The 18,599-nt window shown below is 38.1% G+C and overlaps 1 non-coding gene across 1 annotated transcript; it reads right to left on the reverse strand.

Annotated features, from left to right (window-relative positions):
• Positions 1–1,032: 1,032 nt before the first annotated feature.
• On the reverse strand, positions 1,033–1,139 carry LOC141625962 (small nucleolar RNA R71). The gene has a single exon (XR_012535701.1). It is a non-coding gene; the product is annotated as a small nucleolar RNA R71 (small nucleolar RNA).
• Between the last annotated feature and the right edge of the window lie 17,460 nt (positions 1,140–18,599).

Consider the following 18,599-nt stretch of genomic DNA (forward strand, 5'->3'; position numbering starts at 1 on the left):
TCATATCCCATGATTCCCCTATGAACCCATGACACCCTAGTGCTTTTAATCAATTGTTTACACCCTTATTTCATTTACCTTGTTAGTTTATTTTCATTGCTATTTTAGTTTAGTAACCTTCTACATCAACCCAATTTGTGACACCCCTAGACACCGCTAGTTACAATAGAATCTTCATTTCAATACCCGTCCCTTGGGATCCGACCTTTACTTGCCTCTTTACTAATTGTAGAGTTGTTTGTGAAGTATAAATTGTGTTTTGTATCGACCATTGACCAACGACCACATATGCTTAATTGTGAACACCAAATGGCTCCGATCAAAAAATGGCGCCGTTGCCGGGGACGGTGTTTAATTGATTTAAGATTTCTTTTATTGTTTTTAGTTGTGTCTTTTTCACCTTGGGGAAGTAAAACTCCTCAAGGATTGTTCTAATTGTTTTTGAGTTGTTTGATATTTTGCATGTCTAGAAGGTTACAAAGAGATTTGTTACCTTTTGACCGTGAAATCGAAATAACCTTCACGAATAATAGGAGACTTGTTAGGAGGAATTTGGGAGGTGTTGGTGAAGTTGTTCAACCCACTAGTGAGTTTGTCAATCCTTTCGCAATAGAAGGAGAAGAGAACCCATTAAACAATACCACACAAAATCCACCTACAATGCCTAAATTCTCGTCACACTCTATACCCACCGAGGAGGATCTACCAAATGGTACTCCTACCCCACAACATCTTACCGGAAACTTTATTGCCAAGTCCGCCTTCATCCAACTAGTTGAGAGGAGCCAATTCGGGGGAATGCCTAGTGAGGACCCTCATTCTCATATGGAAACATTTTGTGATTATTGTGAAGCTATCTCTCAAACGGGCGTGACTCAAGACCAAATAAGATGGGTCTTATTTCCTTTTTCGTTAATCGGCACCGCAAAACAATGGTTGAAGGGCCTTGATAAGGCCACCCTTGGAATAGATTCTTGGAAGAAGCTAGCTCTAGCTTTCTACAAAAAATTCTACCCACCGGAAAAGACCAATATGCTAAGAGCTCAAATTACGGGTTTTAAGCAAAGGGATGAAGAATCTTTGTATGAAGCTTGGGAGCGGTTCAAAGGTATTTGTCGCTCATGTCCTCACCATGGACTTAGCGAATGGTTTTTAGTGCAACAATTTTGGAATGGTTTATATGAAGATTCAAGGAACATTCTCAATATGGGATCAAATGGAATGTTCACCGAAGTTGATGACAATCAAACATGGAACAAGATTGAGGAAATGGCGGTCCATAATTCGCAATATAGTAGGCCTCGCAAGGCTACTAGAGGAGGAAAGTATGAAGTGGACACCGTTACTCAATTGGGTGCTCAACTTAGTGCTCACATTGACACAATCAACTTGAAGTTTGAACAAGCTATGGCTAGACTTGAGGAAAGCTCAAAATCATCAAAGCATCATGTCAATGCCATGACGGCATCCTCATCAATCCCAAGCGGGATATGTGAGAATTGTGGAACCTTAGGTCATGACTCAAGCGAGTGTAGGGGAACAACCGAGCAAGTCAATGCTTTCCAAGCTTACAAAAGCGGTACCCCTTATTCAAATTTTTACAATGAAAACACCAAGTTCCATCCAAATCTCTCATACAAAAGCCAAAATGTCCAAAACCCTCAAACAACATACACTCCACCACCCATGAGAAATCAAAACCAAAGACCCTTTTTCAATCAAAACCAAGGTTACCAAAATCAAAATCCATACAATCACCACAATGACCAAAGTTTTGATGTCCAAAAAGCGGTCCTTCAAATGCAAAAGAATCAACAAGAATTTTTCACCCAAATGCAAAAAGATAGCCAAGCAAAAGACACCACCATCAACAACATTCTAGCTCACACCAAGATGTTGGAAACACAATTGACCCAACTAGCATCTTCGAGCTCACAAAGACAAAAGGGGCAATTACCACCTCAAGGTAATCCCCTAGACATGAAACGGTTAGTGCCATTCACTTGAGAAGTGGTACAAGGTATGAAGCACCGAAGGAGCAAGTTGAGGATGAAGTTGTGAGAGCTAGTGAGAATGAAGTTGTGGTGCAAGGTCCCAAAGAAGGGGAACCATCAAAAGAAGAAAGTTCAAAGAAAAATGAAGACAAAGCCAAAGAAAAGGAGCCCATTGTGATTAGACTTCCTTTTCCAAGTCGTCAAGCCAAGCCTAAATTTGATGATCAACTTGGAAAGTTCATGGAAATTGTGAAGAACTTAGAAGTCTCAATTCCTTTCACGGAATTAATCAATCACGTTCCGGCCTATGCAAAGTACATGAAAGATATCCTCACAAAGAAGAAGTCGATCCAGAAACTTGAGACTATCGCCTTCACTAAGGTGAGTAGTGCCATACTTCAAGGGAGTTCACCTCCAAAGTTAAAGGATCCGGGAAGCTTCTCAATACCGTGTACCATTGGCGACACAACGATCAACAAAGCCTTATGTGATCTAGGGGCTAGTGTGAGTGTCATGCCGTACTCGGTAAGTAAAAGGTTGGGAATGGGAGAGCTTAAATGTACCAATATCACTCTTCAAATGGCCGATAGATCGACGAAGACACCGCTAGGGATATGGGAAGATGTCCCCGTGCGAATTGGGAAGTTTTTCATCCTGGTGGACTTTGTCATTGTTGATATGGAGGAAGATTCCAACATTCCAATCATCTTAGGAAGACCTTTCCTACACACCGCGGGTGCGGTGATTGATGTGAAGCATGGAGAGCTCACTCTAGAAGTGGGAGATGAAAGCATAACTTTTAATCTTGACAAGACCATGAGAGCTCCTCGTTTGCATGAGCCATGTTTCATGATTGATCATTATAGCCGAAAAGATGAGAAGAAGAAATCGGAACTCCAATGGAGGAAGAAAGTTGAAGATGCTCCATTCAAAGAGCAAGTGAATTGTGACAAGGAGAGCTTGCAAAGCTCATCAAAATCAACCAAGGAAGAAGATGATGGCCTCATTGGCCAAGAGAAGAAATTGGGAGAGTTGTCTCCATCCAAGCAAGAGATTTTCAATGATCAACTCAATGAAGTTTGTGGTCTTTGGGACGACGAATTTGAAGGGATCTTTAATCCCTACATTGGGCATGCCATCGATCATGATCAACAACAAGAACCACGGTCTATTGAGGACCTCTACCATAACAATGAACAAGCTTTTGATTACTTCTTCAAGGTGTTAAGCAACATCAACAACACCTTGAACATGCCTCCTTGACATCTCATCAAGAATGAGAGTTTGGTGGAGTCCTCCCTAAACCACCACTTGTAAATATTTCTAACTCCCTAACTTACATTTAATTTTTGCATTGCATTTTTGTCATTTTTGGATTTATTTTTACTTTGATCAAAATAATTGTCATGAAAAGAGAGAAGTGAGGGAGGGACTAATGATTTAATTGATGTGTAGTGCTTTACCTTAGTGTGGGGATGGCAATTGCCTAGGCTATTCATGCCTTAGTAGTGCCCCTGCAATGAAGAACACAAGATTTGAAAGAAAGAAAGAAAGAATGATAAGGGAATACGTTGGTGCACGGATGGACCTGAATCCGTGTACACAAGGACCAATCCGAGCGGATTCACGAGAATCCGCCCGTCTACAGAGGATCCGAGCGTCCCTGCGAGAAGACGCCCGTCTTGGGCTGATTTAAAACCGCAAAATTCTTGATCGTTGAAGAATCCGAGCGGATTCCGGAAAGACGCCCGTCTCATATAATCCGTCCGTCTTATAGACAATCCGCCCGTCTTGCGGTGAAGAAAAACAAAGAAAATCTCTGGACAAGAATCCGTCCGTCCGCAAGAAATCCGCCCGTCTCGTCTCGGCGAGAATCCGAACGGATTCCCTTAATCCGCCCGTCTCTAGGCGGGATTTTTGAAAATTTGAAGTTGAAGAATCCGAGCGGATTGCGCCTAATCCGCACGGATTGTCCTGCGTCCTAATATTGTCGAGTTCTTTAAATACCCACCCCACCTTCATTCATTCATTCATTCACTCATAAACACTACCCATAACACCAAAACCCTCATCCTCTCCATCTCAAAAACAAAAACCCTCAACAAAACTCACCAAAATCAAATCAAACCATCTTTCAAATAACAAATCAATCACTCCATCTTCATTAATAATCAAAACCAAGAACAAAATCTTCACCTTTGAATTGATTTTTGTTCTCATAAAGGCAAAGCCTTTCACTTTCAAAATCGATTTGGGCATTCTACAAATTGAAGATTTTTGATCTTTTTCTTGGTTAGCTCATCAAATGGCAAGAACAAAGGGAGCAACAAAAGCAAAGGCAAAGGCAACAAAGGCACCAAAGACTACAACTCTCTCTCAAAGGCAAAAAGCTCTACAAATGAAGAAAGCTTTGGCAATGGTGGTATCAACACCAAGCTTGGAAGTGCAACCACCTCAACAAATTCCTATGGAAGCATCACCCTCTACTCCGGTAATTAATCAACTCTTGCATTATCCGGAGGTAACATTCATTTCCGACTCCCATAGAAATACATTTGTCAAGTTTGCTATGAGACAAATTCAATCCACCAAATTCATATGCCAAGATGCTTTAGAGAAGTTGGGTATTCTTGAACAAACAAGAATCTTTTTCAATGCCATGGGTTTAAAGAAATTGTTTGAAATGGAGGAAGTAACATACCCCTCCCTTGTCTTGGAATTCTTAAGTTCTTTAAAAGTGACAAAAGTTGAGAATAGGGAAAATATTGAGTTTCGTCTAGCTAACACTAGTAGACGCATTACCTTTCCGGAATTGGGCAAAATTTTGGGTCTTAGCGATGAACATAAATTTTATAAGCAATATGGGAAGTATGATCCCGAGCCTCTTTGGGAGGCAATCTCCGGGAAGAAATTTGAAGATTTTAAAGCTTGTCGTGCTCTTTTGGTCCATCATCCGGGCATAAGAATATGGCACAAAGTTGTAGGAAATACCATAATTGCTAGGAAAGACACCAATCATTTCACCGGACTCGATTTTATTCTCCTTGAATCAACTTTGAATATTGGAAGAATTCACACCAAGCCTTACAATTCTTTGAGGCTATTGGTTGATAGATGGCTCCATATAGATAGTGGGAAGAAGGGTCAAACCATAATTGTTAATGGCGGCCTTGTCACGGTCCTAGCCAAGCACTTTGATCCTAATTTCAATAAGGATAACAAGTACAAGGCTAAGGATGGTGGCCATCTCATTGATATGTCCACCTTGATTAACAAGTTTAAGTGGGTTGTTCACAATTCCCTTGATACCAAGTATGGGTGGCTTACAAGTGAGGCTCGATCATTCACTTTACCCGCAAAGATTTGCCGTCTTAGTGTCCACCGGACCAACTATTTACTTCCCCTATCCGAAGAAGCCGAGTACATCATTCAACAACAAAAGGGTGATCATGAAACCCCCTCCTCTTCCATTGTTATACCACCTTACCCCTATGATTATGAAGAGTTCAAACCACAAGGAGTTGAAATTGGGAAAGATTATGTCACTCTTCTAATGCAAGCCATGCACAAGCAAGCTTATGAAGATCGGAAGAATGCTTATTTGGCTCAATATCCTCCCCTCCTACATCTAGCTAGGCAAGGACTCCTTGATCCATCTTGTCCTTTGCCTAGTTGGGCGGATAGAGAAGCCTTGTTTCCGGGTGCATCTAGGGAAGTGGTGGAAGACAATGAGGTTGTTGGAAATGATGAGGAGATTGATGATAATATTGAGGAAGAAGCAAGTGGAGATGAAGAAAGAGATAATGATGAGGAAGATGATGATGAAGAAAGCAAAGAAGAAAGTGCCAAGGAAAGTGGCAATGTGACCACTTCTCATGAGGGAAGTGGTGATGATAGTAGCATGATGGAAGACTAGCCTTGGAGATTCCTACTCTCCCACGGTTTGTCTATATCTCTTTGTATTTTATTTTCATTTTGATCATTGTTGGTTTAGTCCTAGCAACATCAAAGGACTCACACCTCGGTTCCTTTGAGGTGTTCTTTATTGTTCCCACTTTTGTAAAATCCAAAATGACAATCTAGTCTCATGCATAGCATAGCATGTGCATGAACTCCCCCATGCTTTGACATTAGCAATAGTGTCTTGCTTGGTTTGGGGAAGTTAATGCATACGCAACGGGAGGTAATTTAAATTATCCTCTCCGTCATAACAAAAACCATGCATCATGTAGTATAGCTTAGTGTAGAATTGCATTTAGTATAGAAATCATGCATCATTCTTTGCATAATTTCCATCATTTTGGCCATTGAGGACAATGCCCATATTAGTGTGGGGATGGGAATTCTAACTCTTAACTTTTATTCAAAAACCATAAAAATTGAAAAATTTCAAAAATCATAAAAATTTGAAAAATTGAAAAAACCAAAAACAAGTTCATTTCCTTTGTATATATTGTCTTGTATATATTGTGTTTGTTTCATCCTTGTTCACTTTGATTGACTACGCCACATCCGAGACATGAGGATATTGAAGACCGCATGGTATGATCTTTCCAATCTCCTTTCTCCTCTTTATGTTAATGACTATGTGGCTTTATTTTGATTGATGCGGTAAAACAATGTGAACTTAGGATTGCATTTAGTTTATATGGCATATTAGTTGGTAGAATCATTTGCATTAGGATGTTTATATGCTAGTTGCATCATGGCATGTAGTTTGCATGTTAGAAAAATTTTGCGAAACCGTCTATTTGGGAAGCTTGACAAGTGTATATAGGCCCTAGTAGATGCTTTTTATTCTTAGGACTTTGCTTGTTAGAATGCTTGTAAAACACCCTAGGATGTGTCATGCTAGTATCCTTTGACCCATGGTTTAAGGCCTAGTCAAGAGTACCTTGTGGTGTGATAACTCCTTGGCTACCGTTTATTCCAAGGTGACCCTTGAAACCATGCATACATCTATCATTCATCCATGTTCTACCACATTTTTGTCATCAAAGGGAATGGGCACAAAAAGAAATCAATTTGAGTTCAAAGAAATGAAAAGTGAAAGAAAGTTTGCAAAAATGCATCAAAAGAAAAGAGGAGCAAAAATAGAACTCCTAAAGCTTCAAAAATAAGGCACCCTCGTTACTAATTGGGGTGACTTTGAAAATGTTCAAAAAGAAAATGCAAAAAAGTTGTCAAGTATTGAAATGCCAAAAATAAAAAAGAAATGGCAAGAAAGTGTTCTCAAAAAGTCAAATGCCAAAGAAATTTGGGGGGAAAACAAAAACAAAAGCAAACTCCCAAAATGAAACTCAAACATCTATCGATCCCTTTATCCATCTTATCCATTTTTGTGCATGGTAGAGAGGGGACGACCCTTCTTCTTGTCTAGGCAAGAGGGGGAATTCCGCGATCCTCCAGTGTTTCTAACACCATAGGGAGTCTATTCTTGACAAAAGCATTTAACGATTGAGGACAAAGGTACCCTAGCTTGACACCTTTTGGAGGTGATTTATTGGTATCCTTCTAGGCTTAGTAGTTTGAACAAATTGCATCTATGAAGGATTGTGTACCCTTGAATTGCTTCCCTTGTAGATAATTTCCGCCACTTAGATGAGGAAAGTGGCTATTATTTTTGTAGATGCATCCATTACTTGATTTTGTGTGCTTAATATTTGGATGTGTCGCCATTTTGGCAAGACCCACCTTGCCTTGCAAGAAGGCATCCTACCTCATGGTTGTCTTGTTGTGAGTTGAAGGGGCGGAGTGAGACCCGCTAATTGTCTCATATCGGCTATTATTATTAGGTTAGGTTAGTTTTGGTCCTAGTCTTTGTCACCTCTTTACTCGGGACGAGCAAAGGTTCGGTTTGGGGATATTTGATGCGACCATAATTGGCGCATATTTAGCCCCGAATTACCATTGTTTCCATGCTTTTTAGTGCCTATTTGGGTCATTTCTTATCTTTAGTTCTTTGTTTTGCATATTCTTTGAGATTTTGATCCCTTGGTAGGAAAGGAGTAAGAATCTTGCATTTTCATGGCAAAACAAGGCTAAATTGATCATATTCAATGACCAAGCATCAAGGAGAGACAAGACTAGAAGGCCTTTGTACATAGCATAGTAGAAGAGCATTGTTGAGAAAAGGATCCTTGAGTCCCCAAGGAAATCCCCAAGGAATTCATGAAGAAAAGGGAAGAAAAAGAAGAAGGAAAGCTGTTGAACTACAATCCGAACGGATTGTAGAGAATCCGTCCGTCCTCGCCCGGTCGAGCGTCCTCACCAGGAATCCGCTCGGATTGCCCATGCCCGGTCCGTGCGTCTTGTTCCTTGATCCGCTCGGATTGTCCATCCCAGATCCGGCCGTCCCGACTCCCAGCCGCACGGATCACAAAGACAAAGCCACGGATACGATTTCGTTCTTCAAGCTACGAAATGAAGAAGCCCTTCTCTCGGACAATCCCGGAGGCTCCTTGCTCAACTTAAAAGTGTAATTACTAGTTTAGCCCTTAGTTAACCCTAATGCATCCTCCCTAATTTTCACTATAAATACCCCATTAGTCTAATTAGAGGAGCATGTTCTTCTTATCAATAATTAGTGTAGTTAATATCAATCAAATCTCTCTTCAATATTGTAATCAAATATTAATCAAGTTTTAATCCAAGTTTTAGTTCCTTAATCTCTCTCTTGTTCTTACTTTATTTTGGGTAATTGAAGATTATTTGGGTTATTATTGGGAGATTGACAACCTCTCAATCTAGGATTCAAGTACTTCTATTATTCTTGCTTTATTATTGGAATCATTAGTAGGTATAATCTCTTAATCCCTTTTTAATTATTGCTAATTACTTTCATTTATTCATCATGTTTCATTATGTTAGTATGATTGACAACCTTTCTAGCATGATCAATATGATAATGAGTGAGTAGTCTCTTAGCTAGGGTTTAATGGGTGATTAGGGGAAACCAACATGGGGAATGATTCATGCTTAAATTAATATGCTTTCATATCTTATTTGCTTCCTTGTTTTGATCTTAATGCATGCACATGTTATATTTGATGAAATGCTAAGCCTATGAATCCTTGCATTTACTATCATCTTCTATCCTTTCAACTTGACTTGTAAGACATAACCCAACTCGAGTCTTGTTAGACCATGCATGTGTTAAGTAGGGAAGATTAAGTCGACTTGTAGGTGTTGTACAATCCAAGAGATTCGGCTCCGGGACCCAAACTTTCCTAGGATTGTAAGATATAACCCAACTCAATCCATCACAACAATAATTGCTTGCTTATAATTTGAGAACATGTTTGTATGATCATATCCCATGATTCCCCTATGAACCCATGACACCCTAGTGCTTTTAATCAATTGTTTACACCCTTATTTCATTTACCTTGTTAGTTTATTTTCATTGCTATTTTAGTTTAGTAACCTTCTACATCAACCCAATTTGTGACACCCCTAGACACCGCTAGTTACAATAGAATCTTCATTTCAATACCCGTCCCTTGGGATCCGACCTTTACTTGCCTCTTTACTAATTGTAGAGTTGTTTGTGAAGTATAAATTGTGTTTTGTATCGACCATTGACCAACGACCACATATGCTTAATTGTGAACACCAAATGGCTCCGATCATGTAGGAAATTTGATGCAAAGCATTTGCATATAGAATAGTTTGCATGTAGTGTAGGAAATTTTGAAAATTTTTGAGAGAAATATTTGCTTTGTGCTTGCTTGTAGCCTACTTTGCTCTTTGCTTATCCTAATAATGGCTTGTAGCTAATGATTTATTCTTTCATGTTGGGATATTAGCTACATGGGGATGTCTTGACATAGTAGGTGGGAGATGAAGAATGAACCGAATGGGCTTGATCTTGACTTGTGGTAAGCTACAAAATGGTAAGGTAGAGCCTCTTTTTAACCGATGCATCCATATCCGGTCTCTCTTAGGTGAGTGTAGGTCTCCTTATGATGTGTGTTTTATCAAAACGCACAAGTATGGTTCTCATGTCATCTCTTGGTAAGCATGCATTCACTTGTTATAGCATTTTGGAGCCATTCACATGAATATAATTCCCTTCTTGACCCCTTCACAAACAATTTTCCCTAGCTACTTTATAACTTGCCTACCTTGTTGAGCTAGTAGCTTGTTTGGTCTTGTTTGGGTGCTCAATTGGGATTTGTTTCAAAGTTTGAATATCATGTGAGCTTGGTCTTAATGCTCAAGAAAGGAAAAAGAAGAGGAAAAAAATGAAAAAAAAGTTGAAGTGATGAAATTGGAAAATGAAAGAAAAATGAAAAAAATGAATGAATGAGAAAAAGCATGAAAAAAAAGAAGTATGCATTGAAAAGAAAGAAAAAAAAGAAGAAGAAAAGATGTGGGAAATTCTCATGCATTATACACATATTTTGGAGAGTTTTTCTTATGATTTGAATTGCAAAATTGGGTTAAAATTGGGATTGAGCATCCTTACATTTGGTTGTTGCTAAGCTTGACATTAGCTCCACATTACCATAATTCATTTTTCCCCCCTTCTTACCCATCACAATAAAGCCTTCTTCTAACCCTTTGGCTTCATTATTTGCTTACATTTGATTGTTTTGGCTTATGATTTGATTGTTTACCATATTAGATTGCGGGCACATTGTTATAAGTCGAGGATAGTTGAGTGTTTATTCACAAAAAATGTCCTTTCACTTAAAAAGAATTGAGTGCCTCGTGAGAGTCCACAAGTCAAAAGATCATGCAAGAGCTTAAAGGTTCATTCAAAGTTTTCTATGCTACGCCGTCATGTAAATCTCAACCATGCTTTGCTTTATTCCTTGCCCATGTTGCTTCGGGTTTCTAAATCATTATGCTTAGCTTGTTTGGGATATTGCATTTGATGGGATATGGTTTCTTGCTTGGGGACAAGCAAGGGTTTAGCTTGGGGGAGTTTGATAAGTGCATATTTTATATACTTTCATCCCCTATATTAGCTTCATTTTATTTGTTAATTAGCACTTATCATAGTGTCATAAGCTAATATTTGTTGTTCTAGTGTATTTGCTTGTCTTAACATGTTTTTGTAGGAATCTAAGCATTTAGAGGCTTTTTCCTATCATTCTATACACTAAGTTCATTAAGCTAAATAAGATCAAGTGTTTGACTAAGCATGGAGCATTGGATTGGGTTTTGCTTGGAGAAATTGATGGATTAGTATGAGTAATGCAAATGTTGCCAACAATCAAAATCAAGCCCAACTTCAAAGTCCAAAAACAATGGGAAAGCATGGGATTCTAAAAGTTCCTAAGATGCAAAATGCTAGCATTAACCGGGTGATTAATCGCACAATTAATCACCAACATTGGATACCCTTTGCAATTAAGAGGAGAATTAAGGGAATTAACCGAGAAACACACGACCCCGATCGGGGCCATGCAACCCCGATCGGGGCCGCAGATATCTTCAATGTTTACGTTTCTTCTTCCTCTCCTATAAATAGGAGAGGTGTTCCAAGGTCTTGGGCATCCAATTTTTACGTCTCATCTTAGTTCTTCATAGCCTTAAGCATTATATTTCTCTCATATAGTTTTCTCATTTTAGTTTACAATTTAGTTAAGCTTGTAGTTCTTCAAACATTTGGTTCTAAGTTATTTCAAGCATTTGGTTTTTATTTGTTCTTCCATACAAGTTCTCTATTATTAAGGTATTTCTATTTCTAGTTTGCAATTTTACATTTCTATTTTAGTTACCACATAGTTTATAATCAAGTATTCCATTTTACATTAGCATTGTTCTTTTCTCATGTTATATCATCTAATTAATATAAATCTTATAACCATGTTTAATATTTCTTACAATATAGTTTGCAATTCACATTTTAACATGAGTAGCTAAATCTCCTAGTCTAAGGGTTAGGGGAGCCATGCATAAATTTAATATATAAACATGATAAAATAAGTTAATAATAATATTGTTCATATTGCTTCTATCACATGCTTGCATCGTTACGTTTAATCGTTGTTTAAGGCCTTATTCAAATGATTAAGTTTGTTCATTTGTTCTATAAGTCGAGAGGCACGGAATTGAATTAGACTAAGCATGTATAGTAGGACGACCTAGTCATGGACGAGAGTTTCTCTAGGACCCGGTCTATGGTTGATGCTAATGCCGCAAGGTGGGTATCTTTAAGCCTAAGCAATTGACAATGTTATTAGTACCGCATTTATCATAATCATATGTTTACCTTTGCATGTGTGACCCGAACCCCTTAGACTCTCTTTTATTATATAATTTACATCATTATTGTTATTAATCATCAAACAACCAAACCAAATCAAATCGTAATCGACCTTGATAAAAATCTACCCATAGCAATTCACGAAGTAATTCCCGTTTCCTTGTGTTCGACCCCTATTGCTACATTAACTTGTTGTTTAGGGAATTTATCTTTGCATAGGTACGCGATAAGTCTATCAGGTAGTAAAATGTTATTACATCGAAATTTGGATTGAGCTCAACGGAAGTATTCGTGACCGTAGTCGCATGTGTTCCGGGCTAAAGATAAATATTAGAGTAATTTTATCGACCGAGAGTTCTAGAAGTAGAATCGTTTAAAGAGTTAATCCACCGAGTTATATTGATAATGGATGAATCGGCTCACCGTCCCCGAGTTAATATGAATTTGGATCTCGGGATCATTTATAATAGTTGTGTAGAGGTCACTATATAAATGTTTAAAAATGTTGGCAAGTTTGATGAAATGACAAATGTTATTATTTCCTTTACCTCCATGTTTGTAGTTTATATATCGCAATGGATCCTACTAATGCAACAACACCTATTACTATTGAGTCTTGTCATAACTTATTTGACCATATTTGCTCCAACAACAATTTCGATACTACTAGAGAGCTTCATTTTGGGATCGGTTCCAATGGAAACCTTAATTTCATTACTTCCTCCATTCCACCTACTATGACTAGATCTTTTGTGAATGTGTCTCGGGAAGACCATCTCACTAAATCTATGGGATCCTTATCTTTGGAAGAAAGGGATATCAAAACTAGTGGGAGTCCTTGCAAGCAAGTTCTTGCCACTAAAGGAAAATGGTTCAAAAGGAAGGGAAAGAAAGGTAGAAAATTCAACAATGGAAACAAGATGGCTTATGGGACTACCAAAGGAGCCAAAGTTGATGATGAATTCCATTATTGTCATGGCATGGGACATTGGATGAGGAATTGCCCCATATATTTTGGAAATATTAGGGATGGACTTGTTATTCCACTCGGTAAAATTCCTTCTGAAATTTATGTTATTGATGTAAATTTTACTTCCACCACAACGTGGGTATTAGATACCGGTTGCGGTTCTCACCTTTTTAATCATTTACAGGGGCTAAGAAACGTGGAAAAGCTAAGCAAGGGCGATGTTGATCTCCCTTGGGAATGGAGCTAGGGTAGCGGCTACATCCAAGGGAACTTATGTGCTTGTTTTAGCAAAAGGATTTGAGTTGTATTTGCATAATTGTTTTTATGGACCTTCTCTTTCTAAGAACATTATTTCAATTGCTATGTTAGACATAGAGGGTTTTAATTTTGCCATTAAAAACAATTGTTGTATTATTTCAAGAAATGACTTGGTCATAGGCCGAGGCTCTTCTATTAATGGCATTTATGTTCTAGAAACTTCTAATCCAAGTAAAGACATCTATAATATACAATCGAAGAAACTCAAATCAAGTGATCTAAATGAATCACACATTTGGCATTGTCAATTGGGTCATATCAACGAGAATCACATCAAAAGATTAGTTTCCACTAATGTTATTAACCCATTGGATTTTCAATCATATGGTATATGCAAATCTTGCCTCCTAGGAAAAATGACTCGTAATCCTTTTAGTGGTAAAGGGACTCGAGCTAGTGAACTATTGGGACTTGTACATACCGATGTATGTGAACCTATGACTATCACCGCTAGGGGAAATTATGATTACTTCATAACCTTCACCGATGATTTAAGTAGATATGGGTATATCTACTTAATGAAGTATAAGAGTGAAGCTTTTGAGAAATTTAAAGAATTTCAAAATGAAGTAGAAAACCTATTGAACAAAAGGATAAAGGCACTACGATTCGATCGTGGTGGAGAGTATCTTAGTAATGAATTTGATTCACACTTGAAAGGTTGTGGCATCGTGTCACAACTCACTCCACCAGGTACACCACAACTTAATAGTGTTGCCGAAAGGAGAAATCGAACCCTACTAGATATGGTTCGATCCATGATGAGTCAAACCGAGTTACCCGACTCATTTTGGGGATTTGCAATCCAAACCGCAATCAAATCATTGAATAATAGTCCAACAAAGGCAACCGAAAAAACTCCATATGAGATGTGGAAAAGAAGGGTTCCTAATTTATCCTATATGAAGATTTAGGGATGTAATTCTTACGTCAAGCAAAGACCGACAACAAGCTTGCCCCACGATCCGAAAAATGCGTCTTTGTAGGTTACCTCATTACCCCCCAAGGATATTACTTCTACAAACCTCAAGAAAACAAAGTGTTTGTGTCTAGTGAGACTGTCTTCTTTGAAAGTGAGTTTATTTCTAGGAGACAGAGTGGGAGAAATTTTGAACTTGACGAAGTTCAAGAGCCACAAACCGAAATGGAGACGCATGAAGACGTTCCTTCGTCGTCTAATTCTGTTATCATTCCTCAACCGAGGAGGTCGGGTCGAGTTTCTCGACATCCTGATAGATATGTTGGACCTATCCAATAGGATGAGAGTCTTGATGTGTTACTTCTTGAAAGTGACAAACCCGCCACCTACAAAGCTGTAATCTCTAGTCCAAATTCAGCTTTATGGCTTGAAGCCATGAGATCCGAAATGAGTTCTATGCATGAAAATAAAGTTTGGAACTTGGTGGATTTGCCTGAAGGGGCAAGACCTCTTTAGTGCAAATGGATCTTCAAAGTAAAGAATGGCATAGAAGGACATGATGATGTCTACAAGGCTAGGCTAGTGGCAAAAGGTTTTACTCAAGTTCATGGTCTTCACTATGACGAAACCTTTACCACCGTGGCTATGCTAAGATCAATTCGGATTCTGTTAGTGATCGCCGCATTTCATGACTATGAAATATGGCAAATGGATGTCAAGACCACTTTTCTAAATGGGCATTTAGAAAAGGTGGTGTACATGATACAACCCGAAGGTTTTGTGGATCCTAAAAATCCTTACAAAGTATGCAAGCTTAAGAGATCCATTTATGGTCTTAAGCAAGCATCAAGAAGTTGGAACCATCAATTTAATCATGTCATAAAAGAAAATTGTTTTACTCGAAGTATTGAGGAACCATGTTTATACATGAAGTTCAGTGGGAGCAATGTTGTGTTCCTTATATTGAATGTGGATGACATACTACTTATTGGAAATGACATTCCTATGTTATCTTCCGTCAAGCAGTAGCTAGGAAATCATTTCCAAATGAAGGATTTAGGAGAAGCACAACGCATATTAGGTATTCGGATTTATAGAGATAGACCCAAAAGGATATTGACATTAGGTCAAGAATCTTATATTGACAAGATTCTTCGACGCTTTAACATGGACCAGTCTAAGAGAGGCTTGATTCCTATGGGAAGTGGGATAATTTAGAGCAAGTCTCAATAGCCCTCCAAACCCGAAGATGTTGAACGCATGAAATTAATTCCATATGCTTCCGCTGTTGGATCAATCATGTATGCCATGATATGCACTCGTCCAGATGTCTCATATGCTTTAAGCATGACAAGTAGATATCAAGAGAATCCAACTGAGAGTCACTGGATAGCTATTAAGAATATCCTCAAGTACTTGCGAAGGACTAAGGATTCTATCTTAGTGTTTGGAGGAGACTCCGAGCTATGTGTTAAGGGTTACATAGACTCGAGCTTTCAAACAGATAGAGATGACATGAAATCACAAGGTGGATTTGTGTATATGCTCAATGGTGGTGCCGTCACCTGGAGAAGCTTCAAGGAAGCTGTGATTGCGGATTCTACTACGGAGGCTGAGTACATTGCAGCATCAGAAGCTGTCAAGGAAGCTGTATGGATTAGGCAATTCGTGGAAGGGCTAAAAGTAGTTCCTACCACCAAGGATCTCATTACTCTCTATTGTGACAACAATGGAACTATCTTCCTAGCTAGAGAGCCAAAGTCTCGTAATAAATCTAGACATGTACTCAGAAAATTTCATATTATTAGAGATTTTATTGAAAGAAAGGAAATTGCGATTTGTAAGGTGGGACGGATGATAACATAGCTGATCCGCTCACCAAGCCTTTATCGCAGGCTAAACATGATGGACATGTTGTATCCATGGGGCTTAAACGCATGCCCAGATTGTACTAGACTATTTGATATGAAATAAAATGTTGTTTTATTTGCTCATATAGAATAATCGCATTTGTCTTTTAAATTTAATTTTTATTACTTTGCCATATCCAAATTGGTTGTTGAGACAATCTTGAACCCCATTAAAGTGAAATAGATTGACATAGTAATTGCCCATAGTTACTTACATGAGGTGACATCTCGAAGTAACTAGAGTGTGATGCGGTTGATGGCAAGTTCAAGTGCCATAGAGTGATAAGAGATGACTAGTCGATCACATAGGCAGACTGTGAGGGACACTCTGTCAGGCTTATGACTGCTTATAGAGTTCTGGCATTTTTTATAGCCTAGTCGTGGCGAGCGCTACTATGGTATTCTTATGAGTCGATTCTTTGACAATTGACTGTTCGCCTAAGATGGCACAGTATTAGAGTGACTTTGATTTATGTTCAGCGACCTTCGTAATTGGGGTCTTGTGGGCATGTTTTGGGTCATGATGAGCTGTGGCTAATCGAAGGGAAGAGTGCAATAGGAATTGTCCATCCCCGTCAGGGTTATCTTATATCTCAAGGCCACTCGAGGAGCAATGAACTGGAAATGCGTGGCCATGCTCGGAAGGTATCTATGGTAGATAATTCCGGTCAGACATTTATTCTCCCGATCGAGAAAACCACTCATGATATGATCAACAAGTACGACCGGCAAGACACCTTGCATTGAGTGGGAGATAGTAATAGGACAAGAGAATTGGTGACGCACACTTGTCTCGGACAAGTGGGAGATTGTTGGAGTATGTGTCCTCGACAATATTCCCGCGTTTAAATCTCATGATAAGAATACATGAGAGAAAGTTATACTTTATTGTCAACTGATCCACATTTATCGGTAATGGTTTGCTGACTAGAGTTTGACATTACTGTCGTGTGACAGTAGTGATCAGTTGATCCCTTAAGGTCATACCTTTAGAGTAACACTCTCAATCGATAAATTAATTAATTGTATGATGATACGAGTTAATTAATCCTTTTATTTAGATGATGTTTTTATTGTTTATAAAATAATTATAATTAGAATGAATAATGTATTATAGTTACAAGATGTTGTGATGGTCCATTTTAAGTAGATTAAGTCATATATTGTTATTTATGACATTGCAAGTGATTTATTTTATGTAATGATTTTAATATGTTAAAAATGCATTACATGAACATATGTCTAATAACATGTCACATATGTCACATCTACAATTGACAAAATAACAAAGTCAAAATGGAACACCATTTTATAAATGGAGAACCGGTTTCTCCATATAGTGGGAGACAATATTGCTTTTGTCTTAAATTGTTTAAGACAACCTAATTATGATAAGGTTTAGGCATGCAAACCTATTTTTCCTTATGAAGAACAATTTGTAGAAATGAGAAGCATGCATTGGCCTTGCGTAAACCAAGGTGCTGACACCCCTCTCTCCCCCTTCACCTTATGAGAATTGTTTTCACAATTTTATTCATTCTAATCAAACATCTTATTTTTGGTTCTCTAACATGTTTTTGAGAGAGAAAGAAAAATAAAAACATCATTCTAAAATACTAATATTAAGATCTAATTACTAATAGTAATAATATTTTATATTAGTAAAATTTAAAGGGACATCTACTAATTTCTAGTAATAAAATTAGTAAATGTATTGAGAGGGATTACCTTGGTACAATCCTTGGGGAGAGATTCTACAATTGAATCTTGTTCATCCATAGGGAAAGCTCAAGAACTAGGTAAGGTAGGTGACCTTACTAGTGCCCATATTGCCGAAACATCAAATGTAAGGAACTTTTTCTTTACTCTTGTGGTTGTTTTGCATGCATAAGATCTTGAATTAATTTTATGACTAAATTAATTATTCACATATTCAATATGTAAATAAATGAGATTAATGAATCCCTTCATAACATATATATAACTCTAATGCATATGCTCCTATAAACTAATATGCCACATAAACTAGATGCAAACTCTTAACAACATATTGGTTCATACCGTATCAATCAAAATATAGCCACATTGTCATTAACATATAAAAAGGAGGAAGGACCGGTTTTATATGCAACTACACTTTGGGGTCCAGAAGACAATGGAAATATTGCAGAACCAGTTTTATTGGCCCAAAACGATGGGGAATGTTCAGATTGCCCTGGGAAGGTGTTCTGTGTGTCAACAGGCCAAAAGTTCTCTCCAGGCTAGTCCT

Source organism: Silene latifolia, chromosome X, assembly GCF_048544455.1.
Source record: "Silene latifolia isolate original U9 population chromosome X, ASM4854445v1, whole genome shotgun sequence".
Taxonomy (NCBI): Eukaryota; Viridiplantae; Streptophyta; class Magnoliopsida; order Caryophyllales; family Caryophyllaceae; genus Silene; species Silene latifolia.